The 19,422-nt window shown below is 35.8% G+C and overlaps 1 protein-coding gene across 25 annotated transcripts in view; it reads right to left on the reverse strand.

Moving 5' to 3' along the window:
• LOC129652815 (craniofacial development protein 2-like) overlaps positions 1 to 19,422 on the reverse strand; it is a 641,831-nt gene that overhangs the window by 464,807 nt on the left and 157,602 nt on the right. The gene's annotated exons all lie outside the window — the stretch shown is intronic.

A 19,422-nucleotide genomic window follows, 5' to 3' on the forward strand; every position in this document is an offset into this window, starting at 1 on the left:
ATAATACAAATATCATTAACAATATTAAGGTTATTAAAATCATGATAGAATTTATTTGAGGTTCTTTTTGTGACCAGGATATAAAACAGTGAGTACATACACAAAAAAGTCTTTTTTAAAGTCACTTGAAGTTCATCTTTTCTCTGGGTTATTATACCACTGATTTGACATATATTGAGATTCCTCTGCTTGTTTGCAGTTATGCAGGATTGATTTTTATTCGTCCTTTGAGATAGCATTTTACCATTTTCATTTAAAATAGTTATATGGCTTCAAGGTACAATTCATTTTTTTATTTTATTATACTATAAGGTACATTTCATTTTCCACCCAATACCACACTCTTTTCTCCTTTAAAAAACTTTAATTCAGGCTTTTATTACCATTTTTTTCATTTCCAAATGTAAATATAAAATACATACGCACACATATATCAAATATGGTGGTGATGGTGCTCAGTAACGTCTGGCGCTTTGTGATCCCATGGACTATAGCCCATCAGGCTCCTCTGTCCATGGAATTTTCCAGGCAAGAATACTGGAGTAGGTTGCCATTTCCTGACTCAGGGATTGAACCTACATCTCTAGCATTTCCTGGATTGGCAGGCAGATTCTTTACCACTGCATCACCTGGGAAACCCATATATCACATATATTCCATTTATATAAACATACACATACATGTATGTATATATTTGTGTGTATATAAATTTTTATTGTGTGTATATAAATTTCCCTTGCTCTATTGTCTGACACAAACATGTCACACTTAAAATATACCTGACAAACCATTATATATTATATCATATCACTGTATAAAAACATACAATCTTCATTATGTTTTTTTTACAGCTGCATGGAGTTTGCCTTGATTATGTATCAAAATGTGTTCATCAGTTAATTTTGAAAACCACAATGTTATGTACCTTACTTATTTCAGACCAAGCAGACCAGAGGTAGCTAACATTTCCATATGGTACTACACAACAAAATAAAACTTTCACAGCACACTTGAGTTAACTAGAGAGGGTTTTGAAGGTATTTATAGAAGTCTCAAAAAAATAATTATATTGTCTTTATACAAACTAATTGTGTAATCAAAAAATAAAAGTTAATGGCAATGTATGTTAAAATCATTTACAATATTCAAATGAAAAAATTTTAAATTTTAATGAGGTACTTAACTGTAATTAACATCAACTTTAACAGCTAAAATGATCATCTATAATTTTTATCATAATATTAAGTGATGCTGTCTAGAATTTCTGACAGCATCAATAAGATGCTTTATCACACAGGTTAAGAGCAAACTGCAAGAGAGATCTGACTGCTTTTTTTCCTTTCTAACCACTTAACAAATTCTGTTCTTGCAATTTAATACAATTTGAAGAGCTCAATCAATTTTTATTATATGTGTGTAATTATTCTTTTAGTGGCTCTTTTGTTTCTTGGATAAATGTTGAAAAATTTTGTAATGATGTTGGCAGATTTTAAATTGTATAGGACTTTTTCATATTATACATGTCAAAATAATTATCAAGATTTTTCTCAAATATAGGCACAGTGTCTTCTCTAGCCTTTTGAATATATACGTATGTGTGTGTGTGTATATAACACACATAGTCATAAATGTTTATATATATATGAAGTGAAGTGAAGTGGCTCAGTCGTGTCCGACTCTTTGTGACTCCATGAACTGTAGCCTACCAAGCTTCTCCATCCATGGAATTTTCCAGGCAAGGGTTCTGGAGTGGACTGCCATTTCCTTCTCCAGGGGATCTTCCCAACCCAGAGATCGAACCTGGGTCTCCTGCATTGCAGGCAGATGCTTTACCGTCTGAGCCACCAGGGAAGCCCCTATATATATATATAAGTACCTACTATATATATGTATGTGTGTGTGTGTGTGTGTGTGTGGGTGGCACTATCAAGTTTATATACAGTCTGTATCCTATGATATTTACAGTTTATTTATTAGGAACTGATCTTAATGATAACAAATGTTATAGAACATAACCAAAAAAGCAGTCGATTAAACTGCAATGCATATCAATGGGTGGGAATTGAAAAGAATTTTAAAATAAATTATACACCTGGAGAAAACTATAACATTAATATAAGAAGAAAAAAAAAAACATTAATATAAGAAGAAGTCAAGCTAGAATTGTGTCCAACACAAAATTTTATGAAGGAAAAATTATTTCACAGACTGTAAATGACTTTCCAAAAATGTACATCTGGATAACAGCAAGTTGAAGATTGGAATCCAGGACAATGTTCCCTCTATTCTCACATACTAATGCTACCTAATGGATGCTTATGTGCCTGTATATCCAGTCCTCCTCTGCTGCACACATACAGAAAACTTTCTAGGAACTGTGTCTTCTTTTAACATCCTTATAAGGCAAGCTCTTTGGCTCATTTTGCACAATTTAGAATGCACATTCTCTCAAATTTGATTAGTCTAGGATTTAAAGGCAGTGTTCGCTCTGACAATCTGGAATTGGAACTATGAGATCCAAAGGCTTAATCTGATTTGCTGCTGCCAAGAAAAAGTAAACACGCTGGTATTGTAACCTAGATGGGAGTGGAGGGGAAGCTCTTTTGTAATCAATGTTAAAAGTGAAGCAGATACATAAAAAAGAAACAGAGAAAAGACAAGAATAGTATCCTGGTTGCGTACCATTCCTTAATTGATTTCTTTGCCCACACTTATGGATTAACTTTTTGCATTCTCAATGTAGCTCTAGGGTGGTCTTTGTGGTTTATAAAAAGAGTCATCACAACTTTACTGTAAGCCATAATATCTTCTTTAAGAAGAAATCTGAAGGTATATTTTTTGTTAATTTTTAATTGACATATACCTAGCTTACAATACTATATTAATTCCAGGTGTACAATATACTGATTTGATATTCTTATAGGTTATATATACTCCATTTAAAGTTACTACAAAGTGATGACTATATTTTCCTGTGCTGTACCATATATTGTTGTTGCTTACAAATTTTATATATAGTAGCCTGTGTCTCTTAATGAACCAATATTAAATGTAAAAGTACATAATTTGACAGAAAATTCAGAAGTGTTAGATACTAGAAGACAATTAAAAAAGAAAAGAATAATAAAATGGGAACCAATATGATAAACTCAAAAAAGGGTAAGTAAACCAGTTTTTCAAAACAGGAATTCAAGTAAAAAGTATTGAAGAATAACTCAAGCCCATCAAAAATGAAAATCCTGAGTAATGACAAAAGAATGGCCCATCTCCACATAACCACATCTGAAACATATACTACATAACCAAATCTGAAATATATACTACAGTATATTTTTAAAATATATATAGTACAGTATATATATTTTTTAAATATTTTTCTGTACAGATTAATATATAGGCGATGATATAGGAAGTATTAATTAATACATGTTGGGCTAAAATTGACAATTAGTTTCAATAAAAAACATACAAAAATAACATCAAGTTCAGTGGTAGATGGACCTCAAAACTGAATCAGTCAGAGGTCCTGCAGTCTATAATGTTGACTTAATTATTATGGGATAGAAAGACTGTAGTAGTTGCTGAAACAGACACAATTGCTAGAATTTAAGCACAATGGCCCTTAGAGGGAGGAGAGTGTGTCATTTCCTGTGTGTCTCCCTTGGGAGTAAGGAATTGCTCCAGGAACGCCCCAGCTTTTCTCCAGATGCATTATTTGGACTTAAGCCACATCGTTGTCCCTTAATCAGCAGGTAGGAAAGGCAGTGGAATCATCAGGATTGGCCGATGATCTAACATACAGTAGACGCAGGGGTAGTATTGCAAAGTCACACGCATGCATGCACACAGACACACATACACACACATCTACACGCTTGAATCAAAGTGTTGAACATTGACTCTTAATTTATTATGCCAGATGTTTCCCTTGTCAATATTTTCAAAATCTTATTGCTAATGGCTATTTAACATTTCAATAGGTATATATAAGGCAATTAACCACTGTTCAACCTGGCTACAGTTTATAATATTTTACAATTATAAATAAGGAATAGAAATGTGCTTTTTCTTCCTATGTTAATAGTTTATCATGATCTTACAAATGGCAATATGAATAGTTTTAAAATTTTACCAAATTTTACTCTAAAAAGACTCTTCCTTTTTATATTCCTATAGGTAATAAATGAGAAATCATAACTATAGTATTCCCAGAGGTAAGCAAAAAATAGCTTTTAAATGCTTCTATTAATTTTATATATAATACTATTTTTATACTCTGTTATTAAGGTTGGACTTTTTGTTTCTAGTCCTATACATTTATGTTAAATACTAACTGTGCATTTCTTTCACCAATTTTTATAAAGTAAGCATTATAAAATTTTTTATATTTTTAAATTTTCTTAGTATTTTTAAAGATATTTGTTTTATATCACAATTACTAAAATTTTTTTTTCAAAGAGACTATATTTCCAATACCACTTGTTGAATTTTAGAAGCATACTGGAAGTAACACATCCTTTATCCAATCAATGTTTTAATACTCTAGGATGTATTCTAGAGTCTACAATACAATAGACTCTATGTCTTCTAGGGTCGGCTAGGTGTTCTAGAATGAATCAGAATAAATTACAATATTGTTTACCCTGATTAACTTCTCTGACAATTCAGTTGTAATATCATAGTTTTTCATGATGAAAATCTAATATATTGGGGTATCCTGTAGAATAAATATCTCTATCAACTAAGTAGAATTACAATAAGTCATGGTTGGACATGAATTTTCATGTGATTTAATTTCCCAATGAGCACAAATATCATGAAGTGGTTGTAAAACTATACTTATTGATCTTTAAGGAGTAATTCTTAAATAGAAAAAAAGAATTGTTAAAGATCTTTAGCTAAAATATTTCCTTTATGGACCTTTGCTGGGCTCTTTATATGCATTAAACAATTCTCAAAACAATCTGATGCCATACTGTTCTTATTATTCTCATTTTACAAAAGAAAAAGTTGTTTAAGAGGCTTGGAAAATTATAAAAGCTTATTGTCAAGAGGGTCCAAAATTCATGCTGAGGAAGCTTGGAACATATGCTTGTTCATAGTCATCCAGTTATACTGCCTGTAATAATCCTCCAGGGTTAGAGATATCTGTGATTGGGGAGTGAGAATGTTACAGGGACCACAGCTGTTCAAGACCTCGGGATCCCAGTAGAATTGGGGGGGCAGTGAGATAATCTCTTCCTCGGGTCACCTTGTTCTTGTTCAGAATTGGGAGTTACATGTCAGTCTCACCCTTGGCTGACTCCACTTTCTAATCCTGCTTATGGGGCACTGAGAGAATGAAATAAAGAAGTATGGCAGGGGTGAAGGGCTAATGCAGATTTATTCCTGGAATAGATTATTGCAGTTTCTTTAATTGGCTAAACAGCTAACCTACAGGGAGGAATATTTATTGCTCAGCAATAAGATGATAAAAACTAGCAAGAAAATCTTCAAGTTTCTTTACTTGCTCCCTCCACACCAATGTCAGGCATCACTGTCCTCAAATATATTTTGTTATTAAAAGGCAGTAGAAACACAAATTATGCCTAACCACCCACTGTCTTGTACCTTCTTGTGATGTGGTCTGAATTGTATCACATAGATCTATTACCTGCTCAAAATTTGTCAAGACCAATAAATACTCGGGGCTTCCCTGGTGGCTCAGATGGTAAAGAATCTGCCTGCAATGCGGGAGACCTGGGTTACATCCCTGGGTCAGAAAGGTGCGCTGGAGAAGGGAATGGCAACCAACTTCAGTATTCTTGCCTGGGAAATCCCATGGACAGAGAAGCCTGGTGGGCTACAGTCCATGGGGTCCCTAAGAGTAGGGGATGACTGAGTGATTAAACGCTTTCTCAATAAATACTCAGCAAGTTGTAACCATGAAACTTAGTCATTATCTGAATATTCTTTTTGGTTCAAAATTCATAACTTCTCTCCCAGCCCACTATACCTAACTTTACTTTTGCTGGCATGTTCCCTCTTCTATTATATTCAACTCCTATGGTGTGCCTCCCATTGAATGTCTAGTGTTTTCCCCTAAACACCCAGACTTGTTTATTTAGTATAATATCTTCACCAAGAGAACTAGGCTAAGGTCTCTGATCCCTTGTAAACTATCTTTTTCACTTTATATGCTTAGCGCATTGCATCATTTTCAAAGAATATAAATCCAATTATAATTTCCAGTTACAAGTTGCAGAAAATCCAAATCAAATACCCTTAAACTACAACTATGATTTATAGGAATTGAATAATTCTGAAGAATAAATCACTGGTGTTATTTATAGGCACAGTTAGATAAATTGGGCATGACATCACCTGATCTCAGGTTCCATTTTTTTATCTTCCTCCTCAGAGTGGCTTCCTTTGTTTTTCTTTCAGTCTCTAAGTCGTGTTCAATTCTTTGTGACCCCATGGACTGTAGCACACCAGGCTTCCTTGTCCTTCACTATCTCCCAAAGTTTGCTCACACTCATGTCCACTGAGTTGGTGATGCCATCCAACCATCTCATCCTCTGTCGCTCCCTTCTCCTCCTGTCCTCAACCTTTCCTAGCATCAGGACTTATTCCGGTGAATAGGCTCTTTGCATCAATTGGTCAAAGTATCAAAGCATCAGCATCAGTCCTTCTAATGAATATTCAGGGCTGATTTCATTTAGAATTGATGGGTTATATCCAAGTTAAATATCTTGGTAAGGCAAACTTTTGAGATTCATCACTCCTAACATAGCAATCCAGAGGAAGAAATATTCAGTGTCACACATTTCATCTTAATCTAAGATTTTGCTGTCAACCTTCCAAGTAATCTATGAATTCTCCACAAAAGTAGTTGAAAACAAACAAGCAAGAAACAAAGCCCGAAAAACAATGGGAAGGGAAAAGAAGATATTTAAGCTCTATACACAGAGGACATGCTACTCATATACTAAGATGTTCCCAGGCTTGAAGGGAGATGACTTTGGCATGACCATTTCAAATATATTTAATGACAAGTAAGTAACATACTTGTCATTAAAAATCTAAACACTGACAGATAAAAGATTATAGAAGCTTATAAAAATTACGTTATCTAAGCTTTTACTTAAAATTTTTAAAAAATAATCATAAAACACTATAACATGTCACTTTAAATGTGTTTCACAATGTTGTACTTACAATGCATTAAAATATGTTAACTATCTACATGATTCTGAGTCTGTCATAGTAACAGATATTTGACAGATTTTGATTTTAGCTTCTCCAACTTATATTTGCTCTCTCAAGAGTTTCATCATTGAATTAACTGAATCACTGACATGATAGCAAATATTAAATGTATTTGAAATAAATTTATAAATACAAAGGACAGTAAGAAACTACTACAATAAACTATATGCCAATAAAATATACAACCTAGAAGAAATGAATGAGTTCTTAGAAAGATATACTCTCCTAAGACTGAACCATAAAATATGTGCCAGTTACAAGTACTGAAATTGAACCTAATTAAAAAAATTCCCAGCCACAAGTCCAGGACCAGATGGCTTCACAGGCAAATTCTACCAAACAATTAGAGAAGAGTTAACAAATCTGAAACTTTCAAAAAATGCAGAAGGAACACTTCTGAACTCATTCTATGATGTCAACATGACCTTGATACCAAAACCAGATAAAGATACTTCAAGAAAATTACAGACCAATATCACTGATAACATACACACAAAAATCCTCTACAACATACTAGCAAACTGAATCCAACAATACATTAAAAGAATCATATCCCATAGCCAAGTGGAATTTATCCCAAGGATGTAACAATTTTTTAATATCTAAAAATCTATCAGTGTGATGTACCATATTGACATATTGAAGAATAAAATCCACATGATCAAAAGATGCTCAACATCTCTGATTATCAGAGAAATGCAAAACAAAACTACAGTGAACTATCACCTCACACCTGTCACAATGACCATCATCAAAATGTCTACAAACAATAAATGCTGGAAGAGGGGGTGGAGAAAAAGGAACCCTCCTACACCGGTGGAAACATACATTGGTACATTCACTAGGGAGAACAATATGGAGGTTCCATAAAGAACTGAAAATAGAGGTGCCACATGATCAAGAAATTTCACTCCTTAGCATATATCTAGAGAAAACTCTGATTCAAAAATATACATGCACCCCAATGTTCACTGTATCACTATTTACAATCGCGAAGACATGGAAGTGAATGGACTCATTTGTTCATTATATAATCTAACAAATGTTAATGATACATTAAAATCTACTATTTTTTTATTTTTATCTGGTTGCTCTATTGAAATATTTACAATGTGCAGCAGTGTTTATTTAGAATTATAATGAACTGATATTAAGAATTCTGAGAAACAATTGTGAATTAAACAGGATAAAATGTATTTCTTCCTCATACAAAAATGTCTACAGGTTGGAGTTTAGGTTTGATACAGTAGATCAATGGTTTTATCAAGAACAATGCTTCTAACTTTCTCTTCTGACTCAAAGTTCTATTCTCATGGCCCAAAATAAGTTGATGAAGCTCTATCTACACATCTGTACTCCAGGTATCAGGTATCAGTGTAAGGGTAAATGTGACCTTCCCAGCTGTCTGTACCTACACGCACCTCTTATGGAATCATCCACAAACTTTCCAATAGGTTTAGCTTTTATTCCATGTGTTAGGTAATAGTCACACTACCCAACCAACTCTCAATGATTTCCAAAACATGTCTTTTACCTGTATATATTGGATTCCAATAGAAAGGTTATTAGTAAGAAAAAAGGGAAGAGTGGTAGGGCAGAAAATAAGTTGCCTCTTCCAAAAAATGTTGCTGTTATTTTTCTATCACTTCTTAGTATTTAATCTGAACACATATTGACTTCTTTGCTCTTCTTTTCTAATATTTTTACATAACTTTGTAATTCTAACAGATTACAAAGATGGCAATAAGGATTATTAAAAATAATGATGGTGTTTTTTAGTAGATGATTCTGCCAGATTGTGATAAGCACTACTGACATGTTTAACTTGCCTGGGACTTTTAATGAGATCAACCAGACAACCTAACAGTTTTCACTTTATATTTGATGACATGTAATTTGCCACTTAAATATTTTAAACTAATAGTTTTTAAATGTAACCGTCCATTTTACAACTAAAATTTTCTCTATACCTTTCATTTAACTTTGTATAAAACTAACTTTTAATGATAAACATTTAATTTGAACTTTTATAGTCAATATTATATCATCCTTTTGTTTTTACTTATTATCTAGTATAAATCTTTTGTAAGTTGAAAAGTCTGTGCATTCAGCAAGTATTTACTGAGGGCTTACTATTTGCCTGGCACTGTATCTGATGATCCAATTAAAAATAACTTTTAATTAACTCTGAGTTGAAAATGTTTATGCATATTTTTATAACGTGCATGATTTTAACATCTTGTTTTGTGCATTTAGCTTGATTTGAACTCTTTATTCTATGACATGTGTTCTTTACTTTCTGCTGATTTGGAATGCATGCCACTCAATTTGTAATTACACTGACAATTATTATTAAACTAATAAAAACACTGAGGGTTTCTCTGATGCTCAGTGGTAGAAGAATCCACCTGCAGTGTAGAAGACAAGGGTTCAATTCCTGGGTCAGGAAGATTCCCTGGGGAAGGAAATGGCAACCTGCTCCAGTATTCTTTCGTAGGAAATCCCATGGACAAAGGGACCTGTTGGGCTGCAGTCCATGGGGTTGCAAGAGTCAGACACAACCGAGTGACTACTGACCACACAGCACAATAAAAACATTAAATCTGTATTTTATAAATGGCAAAGTCAAGAATGAAAGAATATGATTTTCTTTTCACTCAAACTATTCCTTCTACATTTTAAAATGTGAAAACTGAAGAATTTGGTAATGATGAGAGGTTATGATGCTATTTGAGGGCATGATGATTACATATAAAAGAAGCTTCTATCCCTTCAAAAATGATCTTCTCATAAAAAGGGAGATATACGGCACAAACTGGGGGTTTCCCAGGTGGCGTTACTGGTAAAGAACCCACCTGCCAATGCAGGAGATATAAGACACCATGAATTCTATCCCTGAGTCAGGAAGGTCCCTTGGATGAGGGCATGGCAACTCTTTCCAGTATTCCTGCCTGGAGGATCCCATAAGAGAGGAGCCTGGAAGGCTAAAGTCCATAGACGCCAAGAGTCAAATACAACAGAAGTGGCTTAGCATGCACAACACAAGGCATATACTGAAAATTGAGTCAGAAGTAGGTAAAGAAGGTGGATGGAGATTGAGTCCTCCCAACAGAAGACACAGCACCAGTGCTCCACAATTACTCTACTCAGAATCCCCAGAAACCCTACAACGTATCACCTTCCTATTTTCCAAACTCGTTAGTGAACAATTTTCACTTTGGCTGTCCAGGATCCAAGTCCCAACTTGAAGTGAACCCCTAGATAAATGGGAAACAAAGTGCCACTTCCTTGTAAGGAAAGCACGATGGTCAGAAATTACCTCTCCCTGTTCATGTCCTTGACCTCAGACATCAGTCAGCCAGGGCAACACAGTGCAACACGAGGCCTTGTCATTTTCTGGCTGTGTGACGACTGCAGGAATTCTCTTCTTCTGCCTCAGCTTCCTCCAATGGAAAAGGTGGATAAGATAACTACAGTGACACTCGCCAGCTCCTTAGGTTATAGTGTTGTGCAGTTGCTAAGTTGTGTCCGACTCTTTGCGACCCAATGGACGGCAGCGTGCCAGTCTTCCCTGCCCTTCACAATTTCCTGGAGTTTCCTCAAACTCATGTCCATTGAGTCAGTGATGCCAGGTTATGATGAGTTTTGAGTTAAAATATATAGAGAGCTTAGAACAGCCAGCAGCACATGATGAATATTCAGTTCAATCTCTCAGTCGTGTCCAACTCTTTGTGACCCCATGAATCACAGCACGCCAGGCCTCCCTGTCCCTCACCAACTCCCGGAGTTCACTCAGACTCACGTCCATCGAGTCGGTGATGCTATCCAGCCATCTCATCCTCTGTCGTCCCCTTCTCCTCCTGCCCCCAATCCCTCCCAGCATCAGAGTCTTTTCCAATGAGTCAACTCTTCACACGAAGTGGCCAAAGTATTGGAGTTTCAGCTTCAGCATCAGTCCTTCCAATGAACACCCAGGACTGGTCTCCTTTAGGATGGATTGGTTGGATCTCCTTGCAGTCCAAGTGACTCTCAAGAGTCTTCTCCAGCACCATAGTTCAAAACATCAATTCTTTGGTGCTCAGTTTTCTTCACAGTCCAACTCTTACATCCATACATGACCACTGGAAAAACCATAGCCTTGACTAGATGATGAATATTAGATTTGGTAATTAAAAATATTCCTGCTACAGGACTTTGAATCCTGTGGAGTGATTCAGTGTTGTGAGATCCTTGGGATGACTCAGAATGGCATCTTCAGAGTCAAGACAACGTGTAAATACTGAATGAAGGGCCTGTGGGAGGGTGGTGTCTCTGTCCGTCCTCCTGTGGTTCCCATCTGAGACAGGTTTCCTCCAGCTTTCCCTGCCATTCTCGGAACTACTAGGTATCTTCTGAAACTGATTCCTTTGCTGCCTAAGTTACAATATTTCTGTTTGGGCAAACAAGTACCCTGATTTACCATAAGCACCCTGTTTTGTGCTTCACAATACTTTCTGCACACAATCTCAACTATAATCTCATGTTTAAATTTTATTAGCTAGATTGTAAACTCCGTGAAATGAGAAGCTGCTGTTAGCTAGACTCCCTGTGGTTTTCCCAATATTTAACAGAATGCCTGAGAGATATTCCTTAGAAATGCATATTGGAATACATGGGAGGGGGAGGAGGGGAGAAAGAGTAAATACAGACTTTAATCGACAAAATACTAAAGGGAAAATAATCTAGTGCTAGTTACCCCCAATATGAAATATTCAGTTAAAATGATTACCACCTACTATCATGGTAAGTGAGTGGACTTGGTGGGAGGCTTGTGCAAGATTTTCTGTTTTTGAAAGATTGTACAAGCATTTCAAAATGCTCACCAGCAAACGAAAAAGCCTGGAGGTACAAATGCAAATTAAATGTCATTTAACCTTGCAGAAAGAATCTCAATATCTTATGTGAATTATGAGAGCTTCTTACAACATCACTATTCTAAGAAGATAGCCCACATCCTTTCTGTGGATACATGAGGGGATACTAGCTGCACCCAGAATGGACAGTTGTATGTGGTGAACTGGGAGATGAATGATTCGCACAAACACATAAAAAGTAAACATAATAATGCTACAAGACCCATGGGATTTCTGTTGATTTCAGTTTAACTTTTTCAGAATTCAGAAACCCAATCTGAATACAATACCAGAAAGACAATCTGACTGATAAGTTTGATCCCTGGAGATTCAGTTCTGCTTTCCTTAGAGATCTGTTTTGAAAAGGCCAATGCGCCTGAATTATTGGCATCAACTCTGGTGGTAAAGAGAATGACTTTCTTTTTTTTTTTTCTCCAGATCCTTTACCTTTTAAAGGAACCACAAGATAAAGAAATTAATGGGTTTTTCCCAAAAGGCCAGGGTTTTAATACAGCTCCAAAATAATATATGCATTACAACTTCATTTTCAATCCATGGGTAAAGTTGAATTCCCCATTCTTTTTTCTTATCCTTGTGGCCCAAGATGGGGAAAGGGGTTTATTTAGGAACTAATTACTGATTCCTCCTTTTTATCCCACTTGCCTCTTTCTTTCTTTCTTCAAAGATGCCCTACTATTGATAAACCTTCAGTTTTCAGTCTCCACCTCTTTATCCTTTTATATCTACAGATCTACTCTGATTTATTTCTTTTGCCACTCTGCATTATTTATTAGGCAGTATTTTTTTCATATTACCTTCACAAATATTTTGAATAAATGATCTTAGTCAAATACTTTTCTGCCGTACCTATAAAGTTATTACTATGATAATCATAGCCCTGAAACTATTATCTTTGACCCTCTTTGATATCTTTGTTGTTGTTCAATCATTAAATCATATCCAACTCTTTGCAACCTCCATGGACTGCAGCATCCAACCATCTCATCCTCTGTCATCCCTTTCTGCTCCTGCCCTCCATCTTTCCCAGCATCGGGGTCTTTTCCAGTGAGTCGACTCTTCACATCAGGTGGCAAAAATATTGGAGTTTCAGCTTCAGCACAGATCTTCCAATGAATATTCAGGACTGATTTCCTTTAAGATGGACTGGTTGGATCTCCTTGCAGTTCAAGGACTCTCAAGAGTCTTCTCCAGTACCACAATGGCTTACTAAATGCTAAATCCAAAGATCATCAGTCATGATTTCTCAGTAGCATTTACATTTTCATCCTAACCTTTCAAAAATATTCCCTCCAGTAGCAAACTCTAAACTATTTTGAACTGGCTCTCACTGACAGTTTTTCCTGTCTCATTATTACTTTTCTCCTTCTGCAACATAAAATGTGATTCTCAATGAGTTAATTTTAAGAATCACATGAGAAACTTTTTCTGACTATATGTATTTTTAACTTAGATATCCTGAGATAACTGGCTTAACTTTCAGGGCTTCTGCATAAACAGGTTAAAATAATAATCACTGCTAGATTCAGTTGGTATTACTGATAGAGTGTACCATTCTCCTTCCATATACTAGGCAACTGAAAAAAAAAAGCCTAAGAATTATTGGAGAGTTAAATAAACATGAGACAAGCATACTGAAAACCTCAATTCACCAACGCATAAAGTCCTTTCACTTTTCTTCATTTATTTCATCCAACTGTACTAAGTGAAATCTTCTTTTCCCCCAGTGGCAGATATTTTACCATGTATTGGGAAGATTATATAACTCTCTTGTACATTTCCGTTATTAAATGTTCATCCACCTTAAAACCATAATGTTCTATCTAATTTAAAATATCTTCTCTCTCCACTGCTAATCATGCTAGTGGGACAAATATCCTGAAATACGAATAAAGTAATTTCCTCCTTTTTTAAAAAAAAATCTGTTCTCTCACCTCTGGTATGTTGAAATGCTAAGAGTAAGAATGTGTGAATATGTGACACATTTTTAATTAGCATTTGTATTTAGGTCTAAGTTGATGATCACTTTTTTCTGAATCACAATGTTGGTTGCTGGTTGCTCAGTCACTCAGTCATGTCCGAATCTTTGCCACCCTATGGACTGTAGCCCTCCAGGCTCCTCTGTCCATGACATTTTCTAAGCAACAATACAGGAGTGGTTTGCCGTTTCCTACTCCAGGGGATCTTCCCAACCCAGGAACCAAACCTGTGTCTGCTTTGTCTTCTGCATTGCAGGCAGATTTTTTACCCGGTGAACCATCAGGGAAGCTCTGATTCACAATAATAACCTCTTTGTAGCAGGTGTCCAAATGCTGGTGTTCTCACAAGGCACAGGTGTGAGCTCTCCCAGGCTCCCTGAGGGGGCAATTCTCTACTGCAGAATCCCTTAAATTATAAAAACTAGCTTTGGTTCAAACTTTTTCAGTCACTTACATCTCATGTTCCATATGGGGTGCCCCAATCCAAAGTCATATATTAATCCATATTAAATATAAGTAATAAGTGGTGGGCTGCCATCTATGGGGTCACACAGAGTCAGACACGACTGAAGTGACTTAGTAGCAGCAACAGCAGCAGCAGCAGCAGTAAGCCAAAAAGGTTGACAACATGGAATGATTTTTTAAACACTACTGAATAAACCAAAAGCATAGAGAAAGAGAAAAAACAAAAACAAACAAACAAACAAAAATAAGTAGCAAAATGGTAAACTTTAACATCTTAATCAGGTTAAATACAGATGTTCTACAACACCCCAATAGAAAGAAAATGCCATCTATGCATAATTATATAAACACAAGAAGACATGAGTAGGTTAAGAAAAAAGAATGGAAAATATAGTATCTAACTACTTAGTAAAAGAACAATAGAGTGACTAAAATACTAGACCAAATAGACTTTAGAACGAGGAATAGTACCAGAGATAAGAGGAACATTATCATTGTGAAAAGTTTGGCAATTTTTTACAAAGACATGTTAACCCTAAATATGTATGTGTCTTACAACAGAATTTCAAAATACATAAAAAGTTGTGATAAAACTAAAAGGATAGATAAACCCAAAATTATAAAGGTGTTCTTTAAACTTCTCTTATTAAGCAATACAATGAGGTTAAAAATTCAGTAAACATATGAAATATTTAATAACACTATTAACCAACTTGAACTAATGGGTAATTATAGATTAAATAGAAAATTCTAGAATGTTCCACCCAAGACGAGCAGAATATATACTCTTTTTCAAAAGCATAAGGAATATTCACCAAAGTAAACTATGTCCTGGACCATAAATAAGTCTAAGCATATTTAAAAGAAGTTAGACTATATAAAGCATACAGTTGACCCTTGAACAAACAATATAGGAACTGGGATGCTGACTGTCCGCACAGTCAAAAATTCCCCTATAATATGTTGGTACTCTGTATACGTGGATTCTCAGTATCTATTGTTATCCTCCATATTTGTGGTTCTGTATTAGCAATTCAACTAACTGTGAATGTAGTAGCACAGTATTTACTATTGAAAAACACTCATGTATGAGCAGGCCTATGCAGTTCAAACACATGTTGTTCAAGGATCCACTGCATTTTATAATAATGATGGGATTAAAACAAAATTAACAAGAAAAAGGTCCCACCAAAAACTTGCAAAAGAAATAATACATTAATAAATGAAGCCACTTGAAATATTACAACATGTTTTAAATTGAATTAATATGAAAACTCAACATATCAAAAGTTGCAAGATGCACCTAAAGCATTTATTAATGCATAATTTATATATCTTTAAAAATAAGTACATAATGTCAGTGAAGAAGTATCTCAAATGAAATATCTAGCTTCTAAAAACATTAAATGAAAGTAAATTAAAATCAAAACAAAAAATAAAGAAGATAAGAAAGATAAGAAAGGAAATCAGTAACTTTAAAAGTATAAAAAGAATAGAGAAAATGAACAGAACCCTTTAGTTTCGTGAAAAGCCAAGAAAATTGATAAACTTCCCAGCAGACTGTTAAAATTAAAAGCAGAGAACATACAGAGAAACAGCAGAAATGAAATGGGGATAGTACTACAGATGCTACTGACCTTACAATGATAATATGGACATACGAAAAACTTTATGCCAATATATTTCCCAACTAATAAATGGGGCAAATTTTTTGAAAGACACAAATTTAGAAAGCTATTCTATGAAACAAATAGATAGCCTAAGTAGTCTTTATATAAAATAAATTTCATTATGCAATATCTCACTACATAGAAAACTCTGAGAGAGTAAACTGGTAAATTCTTGCAGACATTTAATGAATAAATAATTTCAATTTTAGACAAACTCAGAAACTAGAAAAAGAAGGAATACTCTGATTTCATTGTGAGGACAGTATTGACCTGACACCAAAATCAAAGTGTTCACTGGATCTAAATATTAAAATATATTTTTATCATTCTGCCTTGTAATTCTAGTATGAAGGATAAAAAGGAAATCAAATTTTAATAAATGAATACCTATCTCATGATATAAGTAGTTCTTAGGCACCACCAGAGCAGAAGATACAATGATGTGCAAACAGAATCACTGTGATAATAACCACTACATATGATACATCAGCCTCTGACATGCCAAAATTTTGTCATCATTTTAACATTTTCAGGGACCCTAATGTTTTTGTTGTTTAGCACTATCACAATTTTTATATGATCTCCAATATACCAGTTCATGGAGATAACACATGTCCATTACCAGGACAATAAAAACATTGTTTATAAGTAAAAATCTTTCTCAAAATGGCCCTTCTGGGAAAAGAATGACCACCCACTCCCTTTTAGAATCACTTCTAGATGTATTTAGAAAAAGAAAAGGAACATTTTGTCAGTTTTCATACATATTTCTAAGCAGTAAACTTTAAAAATAACTGTGTCAAAATTCAGTTTTATGCATGCATGCTTAACTCAGTTGTGTCTGACTCTGAAGGATCTTCCCAACCCAGGGATCAAACCTACTTCTCCTGCATCCCCTGCACTGGCAGGCAGGTTCTTTACCACTAGCACCACCTGGGAAGCCAAACGCAGTTTAAGAAATTCTTTCAAACATAATTATTTTATCCTTAAATTTGTAGAATTGAAAAGTTTCATCCACTCAAAAGATTAATCATGGAAAATGTTCATTTCTGATCAAAAGCAAAGAATTATTTCCTCAATGTACTTGATTTACATACTTGAGGAAGATGATTTATATAGGCATAAACATCAGACACAACTGAGCTACTCAAAGACACACACACAAACATTTCCTAGATTTATGCTTTTCAATTAAAAGAGAAGGCATTGTGATTTCATATTTAATCAAAATAATTTAAATTGAAAAGAAAAAAAATTATATGCATGTTCAAAACAGCTGTCCTTTTGTTCTCTGTACATTCCTTGCCCAACCAGCGCCTGCTTCAACTGTACCCTACTCAAATGACTGACCTTCCTATGTATTTGCGCTAGACCCCAACTAGTGATGGTTCTTGTCAAAAGGGTAGTGAGTGGTGTGTCCCTCTGCTGTTTCCCTGGTAAATAATGAGCCCACCTGACATCAATTCCCCCGTAACTGGTTACTGGTAATCTTCCATTCTCCTCAAATAAAGCTTGCCACCATATTGTGGACTTAAAAAAAAAAAAAAGCACAATGTGAGAGTTGCGACTTGTTTTCTTTCAGGCAATATGAGGACTGCAGCCCAAGAGGCTGCACCTCGGATAGCTCTGAGAAACTGTTCCAAAGAAGCAGAGGGGGAAGGTAAATATATGTGATTTTGGTGAAGAGGGAGTTCAATGCAATCGAGCACTTATCCTACAAAAGGTTTTCTGCTAGTCACAAGGAGCTAATGTCACCATGAATGGATTTAGTGCTTTTCTAGATATAAGGAGATGCAAGAATTGGGCTCACAAAATCAGTTCCTAAAAATATTTAACTATCTGAAGACCTGTTCCACCAGTTTTCCTGGAACACAAGTGCCTCAGCTTTGTTCTCTACCCTGAACTCCTTTCAGAGCATGACAAAAGTCAACAAATAGAGCAACACAGGATTCAGTCCAGCAGAGGTAGATTGTAAATGCCCTTGGGAGACCCAATGTGTAGTTGACAATGTCCTGCCTCTTGTGTGCTGTACATTGTAGAGTGTCTATCCAGGACCCTGCTTCCAACATGTAAGCCCCTTTCCCCATCTATTAAACCATTGATGTCTCTGTCACTGACTTTGACTGTTTCTTTGACCTTGAAGCTGCAATCACCATCTGCAATCAGCTTCACTGCAGATGGTGATTGCAGCCATGAAATTAAAAGATGCTTACTTCTTGGAAGGAAAGTTATGACCAACCTAGACAGCATATTCAAAAGCAGAGACATTACTTTGTCAACAAAGGTACATTTAGTCAAGGCTATGGTTTTTCCAGTAGTCATGTATGGAAGTGAGAGGTGGGCTATAAAGAAAGCTGAGCACCAAAGATTTGATGCTTTTGAACTGTGGTGTTGGAGAAGACTCTTGAGAGACCCTTGGGCTGCAAGGAGATCCAACCAGTCCATCCTAAAGGAAATCAGTCCTGGGTGTTCATTGGACAGACTGATGCTGAAGCTGAAACTCCAATACTTAGGCCACCTGATGTGAAGAACTAACTCATTTGAAAAGACCCTGATGCTGGGAAAGATTGAGGGCAGGAGGAGAAGGAGAAATCAGAGGATGAGATGGCTGGATGGCATCCCCAACTCAATGGACATGAGTTTGGGTAAACTCCAGGAGTTGGTGATGGACAGAAAAGCCTGGTGTGCTGCAGTCCATGGGGTTGCAAAGAGTTGGACACGACTGAGTGACTGAACTAAACTTGACCTTGAAGCTGGGCAAGTGCAGGTCTTAGACACCTGTGGGGTTCAGCCCAACAGTATATCACAAGCTCCTATCTTCAAAATCTCTCTCCAAGTGTAATAAGCTATTCTCTAAACAATGCAGTGTTCACAAAGGTTTGCTGCTGCTAAGTTGCTTCAGTCGTGTCCGACTCTGTGTGACCCCATAGATGGCAGCCCACCAGGCTCCCCCATCCCTGGGATTCTCCAGGCAAGAACACTAGAGTGGGTTGCCATTTCCTTCACCAATGCATGAAAGTGAAAAGTGAAAGTGAAGTCGCTAAGTCGTGCCCGACTCTTAGCGACCCCATGGACTGCAGCCCACCAGGTTCCTCCATCCATGGGATTTTCCAGGCAAGAGTACTGGAGTGGGGTGCCATTGCCTTC

Source organism: Bubalus kerabau, chromosome 5, assembly GCF_029407905.1.
Source record: "Bubalus kerabau isolate K-KA32 ecotype Philippines breed swamp buffalo chromosome 5, PCC_UOA_SB_1v2, whole genome shotgun sequence".
Taxonomy (NCBI): domain Eukaryota; kingdom Metazoa; phylum Chordata; class Mammalia; order Artiodactyla; family Bovidae; genus Bubalus; species Bubalus kerabau.